Source organism: Panthera tigris, chromosome C2 (assembly GCF_018350195.1).
Source record: "Panthera tigris isolate Pti1 chromosome C2, P.tigris_Pti1_mat1.1, whole genome shotgun sequence".
Classification (NCBI taxonomy): domain Eukaryota; kingdom Metazoa; phylum Chordata; class Mammalia; order Carnivora; family Felidae; genus Panthera; species Panthera tigris.
This window is the reverse complement of record NC_056668.1, coordinates 112,717,878-112,736,133: the sequence shown is the minus strand read 5'-3', so window position 1 is coordinate 112,736,133 and position 18,256 is coordinate 112,717,878.

Below are 18,256 nucleotides of genomic sequence, written 5' to 3'. Positions count from 1 at the left end.
TGGGGGGAGCCTGGAGGGTGTTAGGAAGCTGAGTCTCCACCTGCGTGGAGACAGCACCAGAGCCAGTGAAAATACAGCACAGAAGGAACAGTTTGAAAAACACCTGTGGCAGGGGTGCTTGGGTGGCTTAGTCAGTTAAGCATCCGACTTCAGCTCAGGTCATGATCTCATGGTTCGTGAATTCAAGCCCCGAGTTGGTCTCTGTGCTGATGGCTCAGAGCCTGGAGCCTGCTTTGGATTCTGTGTCTCTCTGTCTCTCTGCCCCTCCCCTGCTCACTCTCTGTCTCTGTCTCTCTCTCAAAAATAAATAAACTTTAAAAAAAGAAAAAGAAAAGAAAAAGACCTGTGGCATATGGGAGGGAGAGTGATGTACTCATTGCAGAGCATGGCCCTGAGAAGCAAGGATCACAAGGAGTCCCCTCTGGGAACAAAGAAACTGGCAAGTGCCATTTCCTCCCTCTTCCCTTCAACATGAGCACAGGGCCACTTGCTGTGGGAACCAGTTGAGCATCAACATTCGCTGCCTAACTTGCTTATACCAAGCCCTGTCCCCCTGCACTTTGGCAGGTCTGCCCTTAGCAGTCATGCTTGCCTCAGTCCCAGCACTGCAGGCCCCCTCCCCCAGAAGACTGGCACAAACTTCACTGGCACTGGGTCTTCCGACCTGCCTTGTGCATGGCCTCTCTTCTGGCAGCAGTGGTGGCAGGTTTCATTTCACAAGCACACCAGTGCACACCTTGTTAAAATGTGCCCTACCTGGCAGGGACCAAACACTGCCCACAACAGGCAAAGACAGCCTCTGCAGATGACTGGACTGAAGGAAAAAGAGGCTAGGACTCAAGAGCAGAGTACACACAACACACATAGGACACACTCCCTAAAGTGCCACGTCCTGGGGAACAGGAGACACTGCACTACACGACTCTATAGTATCTCTTTTTCATAAGGCCATTACCTTCGAGAGCAAGAGACATAGCTAACTTTCTTAACACAGAGAAAGAGACATAGAGAGGTAGAGAAAATGAAAAGACAGAAGAATAGGTCCAAAATGAAAGAAGAGGACCAAATCATAGCAAGAGACCTAAGTGAAACAGATATAAATAATGTGTCCCATAGAGAATTTAAAGGAATGATCATAAAGATACTCACAGGACTTGAGAAAAGAGTGGAGGACATTAGTGAGACCCTTAACAAAGAGATAAAAAAAGAACCAATCTGTGATGAAAAACACAATAAGTGAAATTAAAAATACATCTGATGGAATAAATAGCAGGCTAGAGGAAGTAGAGAAACAAATTGAGACCTAGAAGACAGAGTGATGGAAAGTAACCAAGCTGAGCAAATGAAAGAAAAAAAATTATAAAAATTGAGAATAATCTTAGGAAATTCAGTGACTCCATCAAATGTAATAATATTCATATCATGGGGATCACAGAAGAAGAGAGAGAAAAGGGAGCAGAAAACTTATTTGAAGAAATACTAGCTGAAAACTTCCCTAATCTGGGGAAGGAAACAGATATCCAGATCCAGGAGGCACAGGATTCCCCCCACTCCCAAATCAACCCAAGGTCTATACCAACACATAGTAATTAAAATGCAAAAAGCAGAGATAAAGAAATAAATTTTAAAGCAGCAAGAGAAAAGAAGCTAGTTACATACAAGGGGAAACCCCATAAGGCTATCAGAGGATTTTTCAGCAGAAACCTTGCAAGCCTGAAGGAAGTGACATGATATATTCAAAGTGCTGAAAGAGAAAAATATGTAGCCAAAATACTCTATCCAGAAAGCTTATCATTCAGAATAGAAGGCAAGATAGAGTTTCTCAGACAAACAAAACCTAAAGGAGTTCATGACCATTAAACCAGCCCTACAAGAAAAATTAAAGGTGATCCTTTAAGTGGAAAAGAGAGACCGTAAGTGAGAGTATTAAAGGAAAAAGCATAAAAACAGTAAAAAAAAAAAAAAAAAAAAAAGTATTTCTGTAAAAATCAGTCAAGGAATTCATAAAATAGAAGGACATAAAATATGACACCATATACCTAAAACATGGGAGGGGAGAGGAGTAAAGAATGGGTTCAAACTTAAGCAACTATCAACTTAATATACACTGCTATATGCAGAAGATGTTATATACAAACCTAATGGTAACCACAAACCAAAAACCAGTAACAGATGTTCAAACAATAAAAAGAAAAGAATCCAAGTATATCACTAAAGAAAACCAACAGACCACAAGAAAGAAAAAAAAAAAAAAAAAAACAAGAGAAGGAAGTATCAGGGGAAAAGTGCAAAAACAACCACAAAACAAGTAACAAAATGGCAATAAATACATACCTATCAATAATTACTTTGAATGCAAATGGAATAAATGCTCCAATTAAGACATAGTATGACAGAGTGGATTAAGAAACAAGACCCATCTATATGCTGCCTATAAGAGACTCACTTCAGACCTAAAGACATCTGCAGATTGAAAGTGAAGGGATGGAGATACATTTATCATGCAAATGGATATCAAAATAAAGCCAGAGTAGCAATCCTTATATAGAACAAAATAGACTTTAAAACAAAGACTGTAACAAGAGATAAAGAAGGGCACTATACAATAATAAAGAGGATAGCCTAACAAGAAGATATTTATGCACCCAACATGAGAGCACTCAAATACATAAAAGAGTTAATAACAAACATAAAGGAACTAATCAATAGTAAAACAATAATAGTTTTAGGGGACTTTAACACCTCACTTACATCAATGGACAGATCATTCAAACAGAAAATCAACAAGGAAACAATGGCTTTGAATGACACACTGGATCAAATGGATTTAACAGACATATTCAGAACATTCTACCCTAAAACAGTAGAGTACACATCCTTTTCAAGTGCACATAGAACATTCTCCAGAACAGATCGCGTATTAGGCCACAAAACAAGCCTCAACAAATTAAAAAAGATTGAAGTCATACCATGCGTCTCTTCTGACCACAATATATGAAACTAGAAATAAACCATAAGAAAAAATCGGGAAAGGGGCACCTGGGTAGCTCAATCATTTAAGCATCCAACTCTTGATTTCAGCTTAGGTCATGATCTCATGGTTCATGAGTTCAAGCCTCACATCAGGCTCTGTGCATACAGCAAAGAGCCTGCTTGCAATTCTCTCTCTGCCCCTCCCCCACTTTCTAAAAAATAAATGAACATTTTTAAAAAAGAAAAGAAAGAAAAAATCTGGAAGAGCAAAAATACATGGAGGTTAAGTGACATGTTACTAAATAATGAATGGATGGGCAAGCCAAAATATCAAAGAAGAAATTTTAAAAATACATGAAAACAAATGAAAATGAAAACACGTAGGTCCAAAAGCTTTGGGATGCAGCAAAAGTGGTTCTAGGAGGGAAGTTTATAACAACACAAGCCTACCTCAAGAAGCAAGAAAAATCTCAAATAAACAATCTAATGTTACACCTAAAGAAGCTAGGAAAAAAAAAAAAAGAACAAACAAAACCAAAGCCAGCAGAAGAAAGGAAATAATAAATATTAGACCGAAATAAATGATCTAGAAACTAAAAAAAAAAAAAAAAAAAAAGAACAGATCAATAAAACCAGGAGCTAGCTTTTTGAAAAGATCAACAAAATTGATGAACTTCTAGTCAGACTCATCAGAAACAAAAGGTGACAGAGACAGAGAGAGAGAGCCAAATAAACAAAATCACAAATGAAAGGGGAGAAATAAAAAAACAATAAATACTACAGATATAAAAACAATTGCAACAGAATATTATGAAAAACTATATGCCAACAAATTGGACAACCTAGAGGAAATGGATAAATTCCTAGAAACATATAACCTGCCAAAACTGAAACAAGAAGGAATAGAAAATTTGAACAGACTGGTTACCAGCAATGAAATTGAATAAGTAATAATAATGATGATGATGATGATGATAATAAAACCTCCCAACAAACAAGCTTTGCAGGTGCATTTTACCAAACATCTAAAGAAGACTTAATATCTGTTCTTCTCATACTATTCCAAAAAATAAAAGAGGAAGGAAAGCTTCCAAATTTATTCTATGAGGCCAGTATCACCTTGATACCAAAACCAGATAAAGAACCACAAAAAAAGGAGAACTACAGACCAATATCTCTGATGAACGTAGATGCAAAAATCCTCAACAAAATACTAGCAAATTGAATCCAACAATACATATTAAAAATTATTTCACCACAGTCAAGTGGGATTTATTCTCAGGATGCAAGTGTGGTTCAATATTTGCAAGTCAATGTGATACAGCACATCAATAAGAGAAAGGATAAAACCCATATGATCATTTCAATAGATGCAGAAAAAGCCTTTGATATAGTGCAACATCCATCATGATAAAACCCTAAACAAAGCAGGTCTAGAGGAAACATACCTCAACATAATAAAGGCTATATGTGAAAAACCCACAGCAATCATCACACTCAATGGGGGAAAAACAGAGCTTTTTCCCTAAGGTCAGGATCAAGACGAAGATGTCCCCTCTCACCATTTTTATTCAAGATAGCACTGGAAGTTCTAGCCACAGCAATTAGACAACAAAAAGAAAGAAAAGGCATCCAAATTGTTAAGGAAGAATTAAAGCTTTCACTATTTGCAGATGACGTGATACTATATATAGAAAACCCTAAAAACCCCACCAAAAAACCACTAGAACTGATAAATGAATGCAGTAAAGTCACAGGATACAAAATTAATGTACAGAAATCTGTTGCATTTCTGTACCCTAATAATGAAGCGGAAGAGAATGAAATTAAGAAAACAATCTCATTTATAATTGTACCAAAAACAATAAAATATGTATGAATAAACTTAACCAAAGAGATGAAAGACCTGTACTGTGGAAACTACAAAACACTGATAAAGAAATTGAAGATGACTCAAAGAAATGGACAAACATTCCATGCTCATGGATTGGAAGAACAAATATTGTTACAATGTCTATACTACCCAAATTAGTCTACGCATTTAATGCAATACTTATCAAAATATCCACAGCATTTTTCACAGAGCTGGATCATACAATCCTAAGATTTGTACACAACCGCAAAAGACCACGAATAGCCAAAGCAAGCTTGAGAAAGAGAAACAAACCAATAAAACTAGTGGTATTACAATTCCAGGCTTCAAGTATATTACAAAGCTGTAATAATCAAAACAGTATGGCACTGACCTAAAAATAAACACATAGATCAATGGAACAGAACAGAAAACCCAGGAATAAATCCATCATTATATGTCAATTAATCTCTGACAAAGGAGGAAATAATATATAATGGGAAAGACAGTCTCTTCAATAAACTGTGTTGGGAAAACTAAACAGCCACGTGCAAAAGAATGAAGCTGGACCACTTTCTTACACCAGACACAAAAATAAACTCAAAATGGACTAAAGATCAAAATATAAAATCTGAAACCATACAGATCCTAGAAGAGGGCACAGGGAGTAATTTCTTTGACATTGGCTGTAGCAGCATTTTTCTAGATATGTCTCCCAAGGCAAGGGAAATAAAAGCAAAAATAAACTATTAGGACTACATCAAAATAAAAAGCTTCTGAACATAGGGCACCTGAGTGGCTCAGTCAACTGAGTCTCCAACCCTTGATTTCAGCTCAGGTCATGATCCCAGGATCTTGGGATCAAGCCCTGCACCAGGCTCCACTGAGCATGGAGCCTGCTTTGGATTCTCTTTCTCTCTCCCCATCTCCCCCACTCTCATGCACTTGCTCTCTCCTTAAAATAAAATAAGAAAGCTTCTGAACAGTGAAGGAAACGGCAAAACTAAAAGGCAATCTAGTGAATGGGAGAAGATATTTACAAATAACATCCAATAAAGCATTGGTATCCAAAATCTCTAAAGAACTTAAAACATTCAACACCCAAAAAACAAATAATCCAATTAAAATTGGGCAGAAGACATGAATAGACATTTCTCTAAAGACATACAGTTGGCCAAGAGACAAATGAAAAGACTTTCAACATCACTCATCATCAGAGAAATGCAAATCAAAAGTACAATGAGGTAGCACCTCATACCTGTCAGAATGGCTAAAATCAAAAACACAAGAAACAACAAGTGTTGGCAAAGACATGGAGAAAAAGGAAAGCTCTTGCACTGTTGGTGGGAATGCTGATACAGCCACTGTGGCATGGAAAATAATATGGAGGAAAACAATATGGAGGAAAACAATATGGAGGTTCCTCAAAAAGTTAAAAATAGAGCTACCCCGTGATCTAGCAATTGCAGTACTAAATATTTACCCAAAGAATACAAAAATATTAATTCAAAGGGATACACACACACTGATGTTTATAGTAGCATTATCTACAGTAGCCAAATTATGGAAGCAGCCCAAGTGTCCATTGATTGATGAATGGATAACGAAGATGTAGTAGATAGATACACTGAGATATTATTCAGCCATAAAAAGAATGAAACCTTGCCATTTGCAATAGCATAGATGGAGCTAGAGAGTATTATGCTAAGCAAAATAAGTCAAAAACAAATACCATATGATGTCACTCATATGTAGAATTCAAGAAACAAAACAAGCAAAGGAAGAAAAGAGAGAGGGGCAAACCAAGAAATAGACTCTTAACTATAGAGAAAAAACTGTGGTCGCCAGAGCAGAGGTGGGAGAGGGGATGGGTAAGATAAGTGATGGGGTTAAAGACTACACTTATCATGACGAGCACTGGGTAATGTATACAATTGTTGACTCACTATATTGTACACCTGAAACTAGTATAACACTGTATGTTAACTATACTGGGATTAAAATGAAAAACAATGAAAAAATAAATTTGCAAAAAACATATCCATAAGGCAATTTATTCCAGTTCAGTTTGTAATAGCAAGAGAATGTAAAACAAATATCCATGAATAGGTTACTGGCTGAAGTTAAATAAATCACGGCACATCCTGATCATTCAGCTGTAAAATGAAGTGAGGAATATCTCTACATATGGATAGGGACTGATGCCCAACGTGTATTATTTTAATTTAATTTTTTTAGTTTATTTAGTTTCAGAGAGAGAGAGCAGGGGAGGGGCAGATAAGGAAGGAGAGAGAGAATCCCAAGCAGGCTCCGTGCTGTCAGCGCAGAGCCCAACACAGGGCTCGATCCCACAAACGGTGAGATCATGACCTGAGCTGAAACCAAGAGTTGGACGCTTAACCAACTGAGCCACCCAGGCACCCCCCCGACCCCGGCCCCAGCACATGTATTTTTTATTTTGTTTTCCTGGATATATTTTAAATGAAAAGAGGAAAGTGAAGAAAAGTGTATGTGCACAATCTACCATTTATCTAAGAAAGTGGTTGTGATATATATCTAGATAAGATAGATGGACAAAAGAACTAATGGAATAAAACAAAAACTCTTTTTAAAAGGTTGTTTATACTCCTAGGCATACACCCAAGAGAAAAGAACACCCATATGCCCACACATAAACTTGAATATGAATATTCATAGCAGAATTATTCATAATAGCCAAAAATAGAAACAACCCAACTCTCCATCAACTGATGAATGAATAAACAAACTGCATTACCTGCATACAATGGAATGTTATTCAGCCATGAAGAAGAAATTGTGAATACATTATGCTAAGTGAGATAAGTCTCTCACAAAAGGCAACATACCATATTATTCCACTCTTATGAAAAGTTCAGAATAGACAAACTCACAAAGAAACAAAGTAGATTGGTGGTTGCCAGGGCTGGGAGGAGTGGGGACTTGGGGGTGACTGCTAACAGAGGTTTCTTTTGGAAGAGATGAAATATTCTGAAATAAGATAGTAATTGCTGCGTAACTTTTAAAATATACTAAAAACCACTGAATTTGTGCTCTTTAAAAGGGTAAATGTTAAGGTATGTTAATTATATGTCAATAAAAAAAATTTAACTTTATCAATAGAGGCAACACAGTGGAAAGAGCAGTAATAGGAATGGATTTCTCTGAATATATCTTCTTCAGTGGATTTAAGTTTAGAATTGTGTGAATATGTTACATAGTTGTACAATCAATTTGAAAAAAATTAAAAAGCAACCCTTAAGGGTGTACTTCTGGCATGGCAATGTTAGGACCTCTGTGTTCCCTCTCCACAGTGAAATTGGTGAAAATCACTTTTAAATATTCATTCTCTAGAAATGCTCTTCAGGCCATATAGCAAATGAAGAAACATTTATTCAAGAAAACCTATTAAAACTTAGTAAGAACAATGAGAATTGGTGGCATCTGACCCACGACCCTCTCCCTCTCCTTCCCGACTCGATGTGATAAAAACCCCACTCCAGACAGATGCAGCCAGGAACATAGGGTTCCCTTCTTTCACCCAGCTCCCACTTGTGGGGACAGAGACTCTATGCTGGGTCTGGCACACTGAAAGTACTGGGATCTGATTCACCTTGCCCCAGTTCATTCATAAAGCAGAGTTTCCATGCCCAGACAAGGAAGCCAAGAATACCAATGGTTACAGAACAGAAATGAAAGAAATAAAGAATACAAAAATAATAGAGAAAATTAATAAACCGAAAAGTTGGTTATTTGAAAAGAACAGCAAAGTTGGCAAACCTGTAGCTTGATTGATCAAGGAAAAGAGAGAGAAGGTTCAGATAAAAGGGGGGACATTGCTATTCACCTTACAGAAATAAAAGGATTCTAAAAGAATATGATAAACACTTACATGCTAATAAATTAGATAACTTAGATAAGATGGACAATTTCCTAAAAAGACACAGACTGAATCAAGAAAAAAATAGAAAATCTGAATAGCCTTAAATAAGTAAACAGATTGAATTTGTCATTTTAAAACTATCTGCAAAGAAAGGTCCAGACCCAGATGACTTCACTGGTGACTTCCTTTTTTCTCCCCCAGTTTTATTGAGATACAATTGACATATAAGATTATGTAAGTTAAAGGTATACAACATAATGATTTGAGGTAGGTACATACTGCAAAATGATTACCATTCACTGGAGAATTCTACCAAATATTTAAAGAATAATAAACAATTCTTCATAAACTCTTCCACGAAATAGAAGAGGGAAGAACTGTTCCCATTTTATCTTCTGAGGCCGCTATTACCCTGATGCCAAGACCAGACAAGTACATCTCAAAAAATGAAAACCATACCAAGATCTCTTACGGACATCAGTGCAGAAAATTTTTTTAAATGTTTATTTGTTTTTGACAGAGACAGGGAGCACCAGCAAGTTGGGGGGGGGGGATGGAGGCGGGACACAGAGGATCTAAAGCAGGCTCTCTGCTGACAGCAGCTAGCCCGATATGGGGCTCAAACTCATGAACCGCAAGTTCATGACCTGAGCCAGAGTCACGCACTTAACCAACTGAGCCACCCAGTCACCCCTCAATGCAATGCAGAAATTTTTAACAAAATAGTAGCAAACTAAAATCTCTACCTGAAAAGTCATCCGCAAAAAACCCACAGCTAACATCCTACTTAATGGTGAAAGGCTAAATGCCTTCCTCCTAAGATCAGGAATAAGACAAAGATATCTGCTGTTGCCACTTCTAGTCAATATTATATTAGAGGTTCCAGCCAGAGTAATTAATTAGTCAAGAAAAAGAAATTAAAGGCATACAGATTGGAAAAGAAAGAGTAAAACTATCTCTATTTGCAGGTAACATAATCTTGTATGTAGAAAATCCTAAGAAATCTACTAAAAACTATTGGGACTAATGAATGTGTTCAGTAAGATTGTAGGGCACAAAGTCAACATAAAGACACAAATTGTACTTTTATATAGTAGCATTGAGCAAATAAAAAATGAAACTTAGAAAACAGTTCCATTTATGATGAAATCAAAAAGAATAATACTTAGGAATAAATTTAACAAAAGTTTAAAACATATACTCTGAAAACTACAAATCATTGTTGAAAGAAATGTAAATACTGTATATAGAAAGATATCCCATGTTTACAGATTGGAAGGCTTGATATTGTTAAAATGACAATGCTCCCCAAATTGATCTACAGATTCAACATCATACCTACCTGAATGTAAGTTGGCTTCTTTGTAGAAATTGACAAGCAAACCCTAAAATTCATATGGAAACTTAAGGGAACCAAAATGGCAAAATAATCTTGAAAAAGAACAAAGTTGGATGACTCACCTCCTGATTTCAAAACTTACTACAAAGCAAGAGTGATCAAGACATTGTGTTACTGACCTAAATCTAGCCAAATAGATCAGTGGAATAGGATTGAAAGTCCAGAAATAAACTCATGTAGAGTCAATTGAGTTTTCAACAATGATGCCAAGACAATTCAAAGGGGAAACAGTAGCCTTTTCAACAAATGGTGCTGGGACAACTGGATAGCCACACACAAAAGAATAAAATTAGACGCTTTCCTTATACCGTATACAAAAAATTAACTCAAAATTGATCAAAGACCTAAATGTAAAAGCCAAAACTATGACACCTGAAGGAAAAAACAGGGGTAAATCTTCATGACCTTAGATCTGGCAGTGGATTCTTGGATATGACAACAAAAGTACAAGCAACTAAAGAAATAGATAAATTGAGCTTCATCTAAATTGAAAATTTTGTGCTTCAAAAGACTCAATCAAGAAAGTTAAAAAGACAACACATTGATTGGGAGAATATATTTGCAAATCACAATCATATATATCTGATAAAGGACTTGTATCTAGAATTACACAAAGACCTCTTACAACTCAATAACAAGAAATAAATAACTCAGTTTTTAAATGGACAAAAGAGATCTTACATCGAGTGTTCCTATTCAATTTAACTAAGCAAAGGATCTCCAAACATATTTCACTAAAGAAGATACGCACATGGCTAATAAACATATGAAAATCATCAGCCATCAGGGAAATGCAAATCAAAGCCACGATGAGCTACCTCTTCATACCCACCAGGATGGCTAGAATAAAAAAGACAATAATAACAAAGGATGCTGACATCCTTTGACAAGTGTTGACAAGGATATAGAGAAATTAGAACCCTCCTACACTGCTGGAATATAAAATGGGGCAGCCACTTTGGAAAACAATCCAGTGGTCCTCAAAAAAGTTAAAACATCGAGTCACCATTTGACCAAGCAATTCTACTCCTAAGTATCTATCCAAGAGAAATGTAAGTATATGTCCACACAACAACTTGTACACAAATGTACAGTAGCAGCATTATTCCTAATAATCAAAGGTGGAAAAAAACCTCAATCTCCACTAAATGTTCCACCAAATCTGGTATATCCATATAATGGAATATTATTTAGCCATAAAAAAATGAAGTGCTGTTACACACTACAATATGGATGAAGCTAGTCACAAAATACCACATATTAAGTGATTCCATTCATATTAAATGTCCAGAATAGGTCAATAGAGAGAGAGAAAATAAGTTAGTGGTTGCATTAGGCTATGGAGTGGGGGTGGGGAGAATAGTTGAGTGTTCATAGCCAAAAAGTACTAGATTTCTTTTTGAGGTTATGCAAACATGACTGTAGGTGATCATCACACAACTCTGAATATACTGAAAACCATTTAAATGCATACTTTAAATGGGTGAATTGTATAGCATGTGATTCATATAAAGCTGTTTAAAAAAAATCCTGAAAATCAAAGTCAAATGGAACAAATGATCCTAACTCAATATCAAGTTAGTGGCATCATCACACAGAGAAATTTCAGATGATTTAGACGCTTCTAATTTGGTTCTATATCCCTCATGAAATATCACCTAAGGACAAAAAGAACTGCAAAGAAAACTGTTTTCAATAACCATATTGTTAATAAAATGGTTATTATATTTTGAAACTATTATATATTTAATAGGATAAAACAACTAAATAATTGCATTAATGTTGTTAGGAACCAAGATTTTCAAACTTAAGGGAAAAAAAGGATACAAATACAAAATTCAAGAAACAAGTGAAAACCTGTCATCTTAAGTTTAAACTGGAAACACCAATATAAAATCATGATGTACTTTCCCTTAAAAATACATATTTTGGGGGCACCTGGGTGGCTCGGTCAGTTAAACATCTGACCCTTGATTTCAGGTCATGATCTCATGGTTTGTGGGTTCAAGCCCCACATCAAACTCTGGACTGAGAGTGTAGAGCCTGCTTGGGATTCTCCCTCTCCCACTCTCTCTGCCCCTCCCCCATTCATGTGTGCATGCTCCCTCTCTCTCTCTCTCTCAAATAAATAAACTTTAAAACATACAACATAAAAATACATATTTTTTTAGTTTTGTTCACTAAAAGTCTTAGAGGCAATGACAACACAGTTGTAATAAGCTCCTGTAGAATTCAGGTTGTAATCTCTAAATACCATATCCTGGTAAAAAGAACCATGGCTGATGGTTCCAAGTCTAGGGAAAGAGATATCTCAGGTGAATTTGGGGCATCTTGTTCTACCAGTCTCTTTTCTGTGTGCTTTACCTGTATTTGTTCATTTAATTCATTTGTAATTGAAAAAGCAGAATTAAACAGATTGCCCAAGGTCACATAGGTACAGAGTGTAAAAAAAAGATACAAAGCCAGGCTTCAGAGCCAGCACTTGAAAAGTGGCTCAACCTTGCTAGTAATCAGAGAGAGGCATATTAAAACAGCACCGAGACAAGTTTACCCTCTTATTAGAAGGGCAAAAGTTAATGTCTGATCAAATAAAATTTTAGTGAACTCTCAAGGAAATAAAAACTCTTACACATTGCTGATGGAAACTCAGAACCTTTTCTAGATAGTTAATTTACCATCCCTAATACATTTGAAGATGCACCTGCCTCACGCTCAGATGTTCTACTTCTAGACTAGATTCTCTATATATTTATACAAGGAAAAATGTATAAACATCCACTTCCATTACAGCCCAGAGTACAACAGTGAGCCAGCAGAAACAGCCTCAGCATCTCTCTAGAGTCTAGATGCAAAAGTGTGGCTTATTCATAAAGAGTATGCTCCATACAGCAATTAAAATGAATGAATCAGATACACTGGAGAAACCTCAAAATTATGTGGAGTGAAAAGTAAAATTGCATATAAAATGTATGGTTTGACACTACCTATGTCAATCTTAAAAGTTCACAAAGCAAGAATATATATTATTTGTGAATTTGTATATGTGTAGTCAAGGTACAAAAATGTCTAGGAGCTCCTGGGCGGCTCTATTGGGTAAGCGTTAGACTGTGGCTCAGGTCATGATCTCACAGTCCGTGGGTTCGAGCCCCGTGTTGTGCTCTGCTCTGACGGCTCAGAGCCTGGAGCCCGCTTTGGATTCTGTGTCTCCCTCTCTCTCTGTCCCTCCCTCACTTGCGTTCTGTCTCTCTTTCTCTTAAAAATAAATAAACATTAAAAAAAATTTTTAATGATTTTGAATGGCTTAAACTGACTTCAGAAGGCAAAAAAGGGGTATCTTTGTTATATCCTTAAGATTTTAATTATATTTCAAAAAAGAGATTTAAAGGAAATATGGCAAAATTTTAACAACTGTTAAATATTGGCATATTGGTGGTAGCATGTAGGCATCTCATATATTTTGTGTATATATCCAAAGCACAATATCCTATATGAGGCACAATTAAAAAAAGGCTCATTAAAAAAAGAAAAAAAGATGGGGGTGAAGGCTAAAGTAACATGTGGTAGCAGCTTGGACTAGATTCTAAAACAGAAAAGGGACGTAGTGGGAAAACTGGTGAAATCCAAAGAGTTGCAATTTAGTCAATAGTATTGCTTCAGTGTTAATTTCTTAGTTTTAACAAGTGTATCATGGTTATGTAAGATATTTACAATAGGGGAAGCTGAGTGAAGGGGTAAAGGAAATTTCTGTACTATCTTTGTAACTTTCCTGTAAAAATGTAGGTTTATTATTTTTTTTTTCATTTGACTTATTTATTTTGAGAGAGACAGAGACAGCATGAGTAGGGGAGGGGCAGAGAGAGAGGGAGAGAGAGGGAATCCCAAGCAGGCTCCTTGCTGTTAGCGAATCACGAAACCATGAGATCATGACCTGAGCTGAAACCAAGAGTGGGACGTTCAACTGACTGAGCTACCAAGGTGCCCTAAATTTCTTCTTTTTTTTAATGTTCATTTATTTATTTTGAGAGAGAGAGAGAGCACACAAGCAGGGGAGGGGCAGAGATGGAGAGAGAGAGAGAGAGAGGGAGATGGGGGGGAGGGAGAGAGAGAATCCTAAGCAACTTTATGCTCAGAATGGAGCCCGATGCAGGGGTCAATCCCACAACCATGGGATCATGACTTGAGCCAAAATCGAGAGCTGGACACTTAACTGAGAGCCACCCAGGCTACCCTAAGTTTATCTTTAAAATGAGTGAAGGTAGGGACACCTGGGTGGCTTAGCTGGCTAAGTGACTGACTTCAGCTCAGGTCATGATCTCATGGTTCGTGAGTTCAAGCCCCATGTCAGGCTCTGTGCTGACAGCTCAGAGCCTGGAGCCTGCGTTGGATTCTGTGTTCCCCTCTCTCCCCGCCCCTTCCCACTCCCACTCTGTCTCTCTCTCTCAGAAATAAATAAACATTAAAAAATATTTTAAAATATTTTCTTAATGAGTGAAGGTATCAAATCAAAGTCTATATATCTTTTTCTAAACGTTTTTCTGTTTTCTCTTTACATGGATTCAGGTCTTTTTTAAGGACAAATTTCAGAGTCTATATATTTACCAAGCACCCTTTTCACACTGGAGGTAGCATTACCTGCAAGTGTGCCCTCTGTACTTCCCCAGAAATGGCAATTTTGTTGTGGGATGATAAAAGGGATGTCACAAGAGCCTCGAAAGCAGGGATACCTGTGTCACAAGCGGTCTTTGAGACCAGGGTACACTCTGGATTCTCTTCAAGTTTCCAAATGTGATCGATCTTATCGCATTCCTAATTAGCTGGATAGGATTCACAGTCCCATAAGTTTTAAGAGACTGTTCAGAAGGCAGAACTTTGGGAAAGTAAAATTATAGTTCAAAATGCATAAATAGCAAGTGATCCTAAGAAACAGGTGATTTCCTGCCAAGTCAAATACAGAGGCTACTGTTACTTTCTGTTTTCAGTGAGGAAGGCCCCTCACCCTATCAGAGATGGCTTCTGTTTGCAGTTCACAAAGCTAGTGAATCTTATTTACATAGAGTATTTTAGCTTTTCAAAGTGCTTTTACTATCATGAGGTTTCATAACAGTTGCATGAAACGGGAGGGTTAAGTGGTTCCTTTTCAGTAGGCAAAGAGAATGAAGCCCAAGGAGATTGGGTATTTGTTTATGGCCAGGGAACCAGAACTCTGAGATCTCTTCAACACTTCTCAAAGTTTAATTTGTATATGAATTACCTAAGGATCCCGTGACAATGAAAATTCTGATTCAGTGGGACTTGGGTGGGGCCCAAGAGTCTGGCTTCCAGGTTTCTGTGGGTCCCCCTGCCACACTGTGATTAATAGATTAGACCATTGACCTAGGCTGGGTATTAAACTCTGCTGGTCCACTTTCCCTGTGTGTACTTGGAAAGTGCAGGTGGACTTTCACATAATGTTCAGCGAAGAAAGGGATCTGGCCTTGAAAAGCATTCTTTTTTTTTTTTTTTTTTTTTTTAGATTTTATTTTTAAGTAATTTCTACACCCAGTGTGGGGCTTGAACCCACAACCCCATGATCAAGAGTTGCATAGTCCACTGATGGAGCCAGCTTTTCCCTTGAAGAGCAATCTGATGCTGTTCTCAGTCAAGCAGAAAGGACTATTACACCTCCCTTCTCCATGTAATCCACCTGTAATTAACAGGAGGTTGTGTATAAGTAACCAGGACTGGAGCTAGGTAGAAATACGCTTGGATACTGCCAGGGTTTCTTGATCTTTGTCATTTGGGCTTTGTCAGAAATTATAATCTGTCTGAACCCCAGATGCATTCATGCCTTGGCATCTATAGTTGTTCATTAAATGGTGCAAGTGTCAGGCAGAAAACAAACTCGCAGCGTCTTCGTGGTTCACCCTGGTCCCATGGCACAACTGGGTGTCAAGAGTTAAGTGGTTGTCCAGAGCTCCACATGGCTGCATGGATGGCCTTTTCCCAGATGGGCCCTGAGAGTCTCCTTTGCCCAATGGATGAGATCTGGTTTGGTGACCACATGACATCATAAATGCTAGTCTGTGTGGTGTGGCCTTGCTGGAGGGAATTTCCTTGCGAAGAGAACAAGCTGTCCCTTTCATGGACTGGATCTGGTTTGGGAGAAGCAAAGCCTTCTGGGTTTGTGGTCTGATTTGGGGAAAGGCGCACCTCCTGTGACATCCTTGTTCCTTCCTATGCTCTGGGATGGGGCCCAGGACAGAGGGCAGCTGACAGCCCCCAGGCACCTTCTCTGAACAGCATGGTTGTCTGACTCTTTCCTTATAACTGGACAGACAGGTGTGGTGAGGTGTCAGCTTTCTTTATACAGCACTTATAATGGTTTTCTCAAGGACACTCACAACAAGCAGTTCTCAAATATGCCCGAAGGACAAATACCACTGTTGACTTATTTCTAAATATCAAGTGTATCCTGAGAGAGTCCGTTTCAAAGGTGGACTGTACTCTGGTGCTAAGCCCAGCCGTTAAGCAGAGGTGGCCAAGACTGGAAGTAGTTGGGGTGACTGTTGTACCAGGAAGATTATTTCACAAGACATGTTCTTACTTTAAAGATTATTCTGATATGATAGGGCCTCCAGTGCTCTCTTTTATCACTCACCTAAGGGGCACCTGGGTGGCTCAGTTGGTTATGCATTCGACTTTGGCTTAGGTCATGATCTCACAGTTCATGAGCTCGAGCCCCCCATTAGGCTCTGGGCTGACAGCTCAGAGCCTGGAGCCTGCTTCGGATTCTGTGTCTCCCTCTCTCTCAAGAATAAACAAACACTAAAAAAAATTTTTTTTAAATGTTGAACTCCCTCTATGTGTGTAAAGTTGCATATTCACCTTGAGGGTGGTGATGGGAGATGAAAAAAGAATGAAAAAGAAATAAAAATATTGTTTCTCTTAAGGATTCTATACTCTAGCTGAGAAACTAAGCAAACAAAACTAATAAACATGGCAACATAATAAATGCTAACTGGTTCAGAGTCAACAATCCCAAAGAAAGTGTTTCTAATTTCCATAAGAGAAGACTTCACGGTGGGGGGTGGATTTAAGCTAGACTTTGTGAATAGGTAGTATTGTAATGTAGGGGAAATGAGCAAAAACAGAGCACAAGGTATTTGAAAAATGAAAGCAGACTTTGGGGGCTAACTTGGCAATGGAGAGAAGTGGGAGAGTGAGGGGGCCAAAGCTGAAAAGGTAGGTTGGACCATGTTGTGAAGTCTCCCGAAAATCAGAGCTTAAAGAGTTATTTGATTCCAATGGCAGTGGGAAGCCATTGAAGTTTAGTAAATATTCAGATTTTGCCTTCACAGTACACTTATGGGGTTTTCTGAGATTAACATGTAATCTAAAATAAAATAAGATATTCCTAAAGAATCAGAATTACTTTCTAATCCTTGTTCTGCTACTGATTCATTATTGGTGATGGGAAAGAGAACTTCTCTAGGCCATAATTTCCTCAAACGTAAAATAAAGGGGCTACTAATCAAGATAATTTCTAAAGTTCCTTTCTGGCTCTAAAATCAATTATTTTCATTCTCCTGGTCCAGACTTTCTTCACAACAGTGAGAAAAGAAGAAAAACCTGTTTTAATGACCTTGAAATCATAGTTTTATTTAAATTTGCAGATTTTTTCTATCTACATCCCAAAGTAGAAGTTTGTACATGGTAAAAAAAAAAAAAAAGTCACACATGGTTTATTCACTGAAATTTTGTAATAAAAAGAATCTATGGAGGGCACATGACTGCATTTATTTTTGGCTACCAGACTATCAAGTAAGATTTTTCAACATCACAGATGAAAATTTTAAAACAAAATACAGAAGAATATATAGCAAAATATTTGTTAAAAATGTACTCTTGAATATGTTACAGTGGATAACATTACTGATTTGATCTATTTTTGTGCTATACAGGAAACATCAATAGTAAAATTGTCACAAATTCATTTTCAAAAGAAATTGCATCTATAAAAGGACAAGTTTTTTTTCTTCTTTGAATTGGCAACATGCAAAAACATTTTTTTTTTCATTAAGATTTTTTTTCTAAATGCAGAAGTAAAGAGCTCATGAAAACAGAAGTGCTCTGTATAGACGTTTTGCAATCA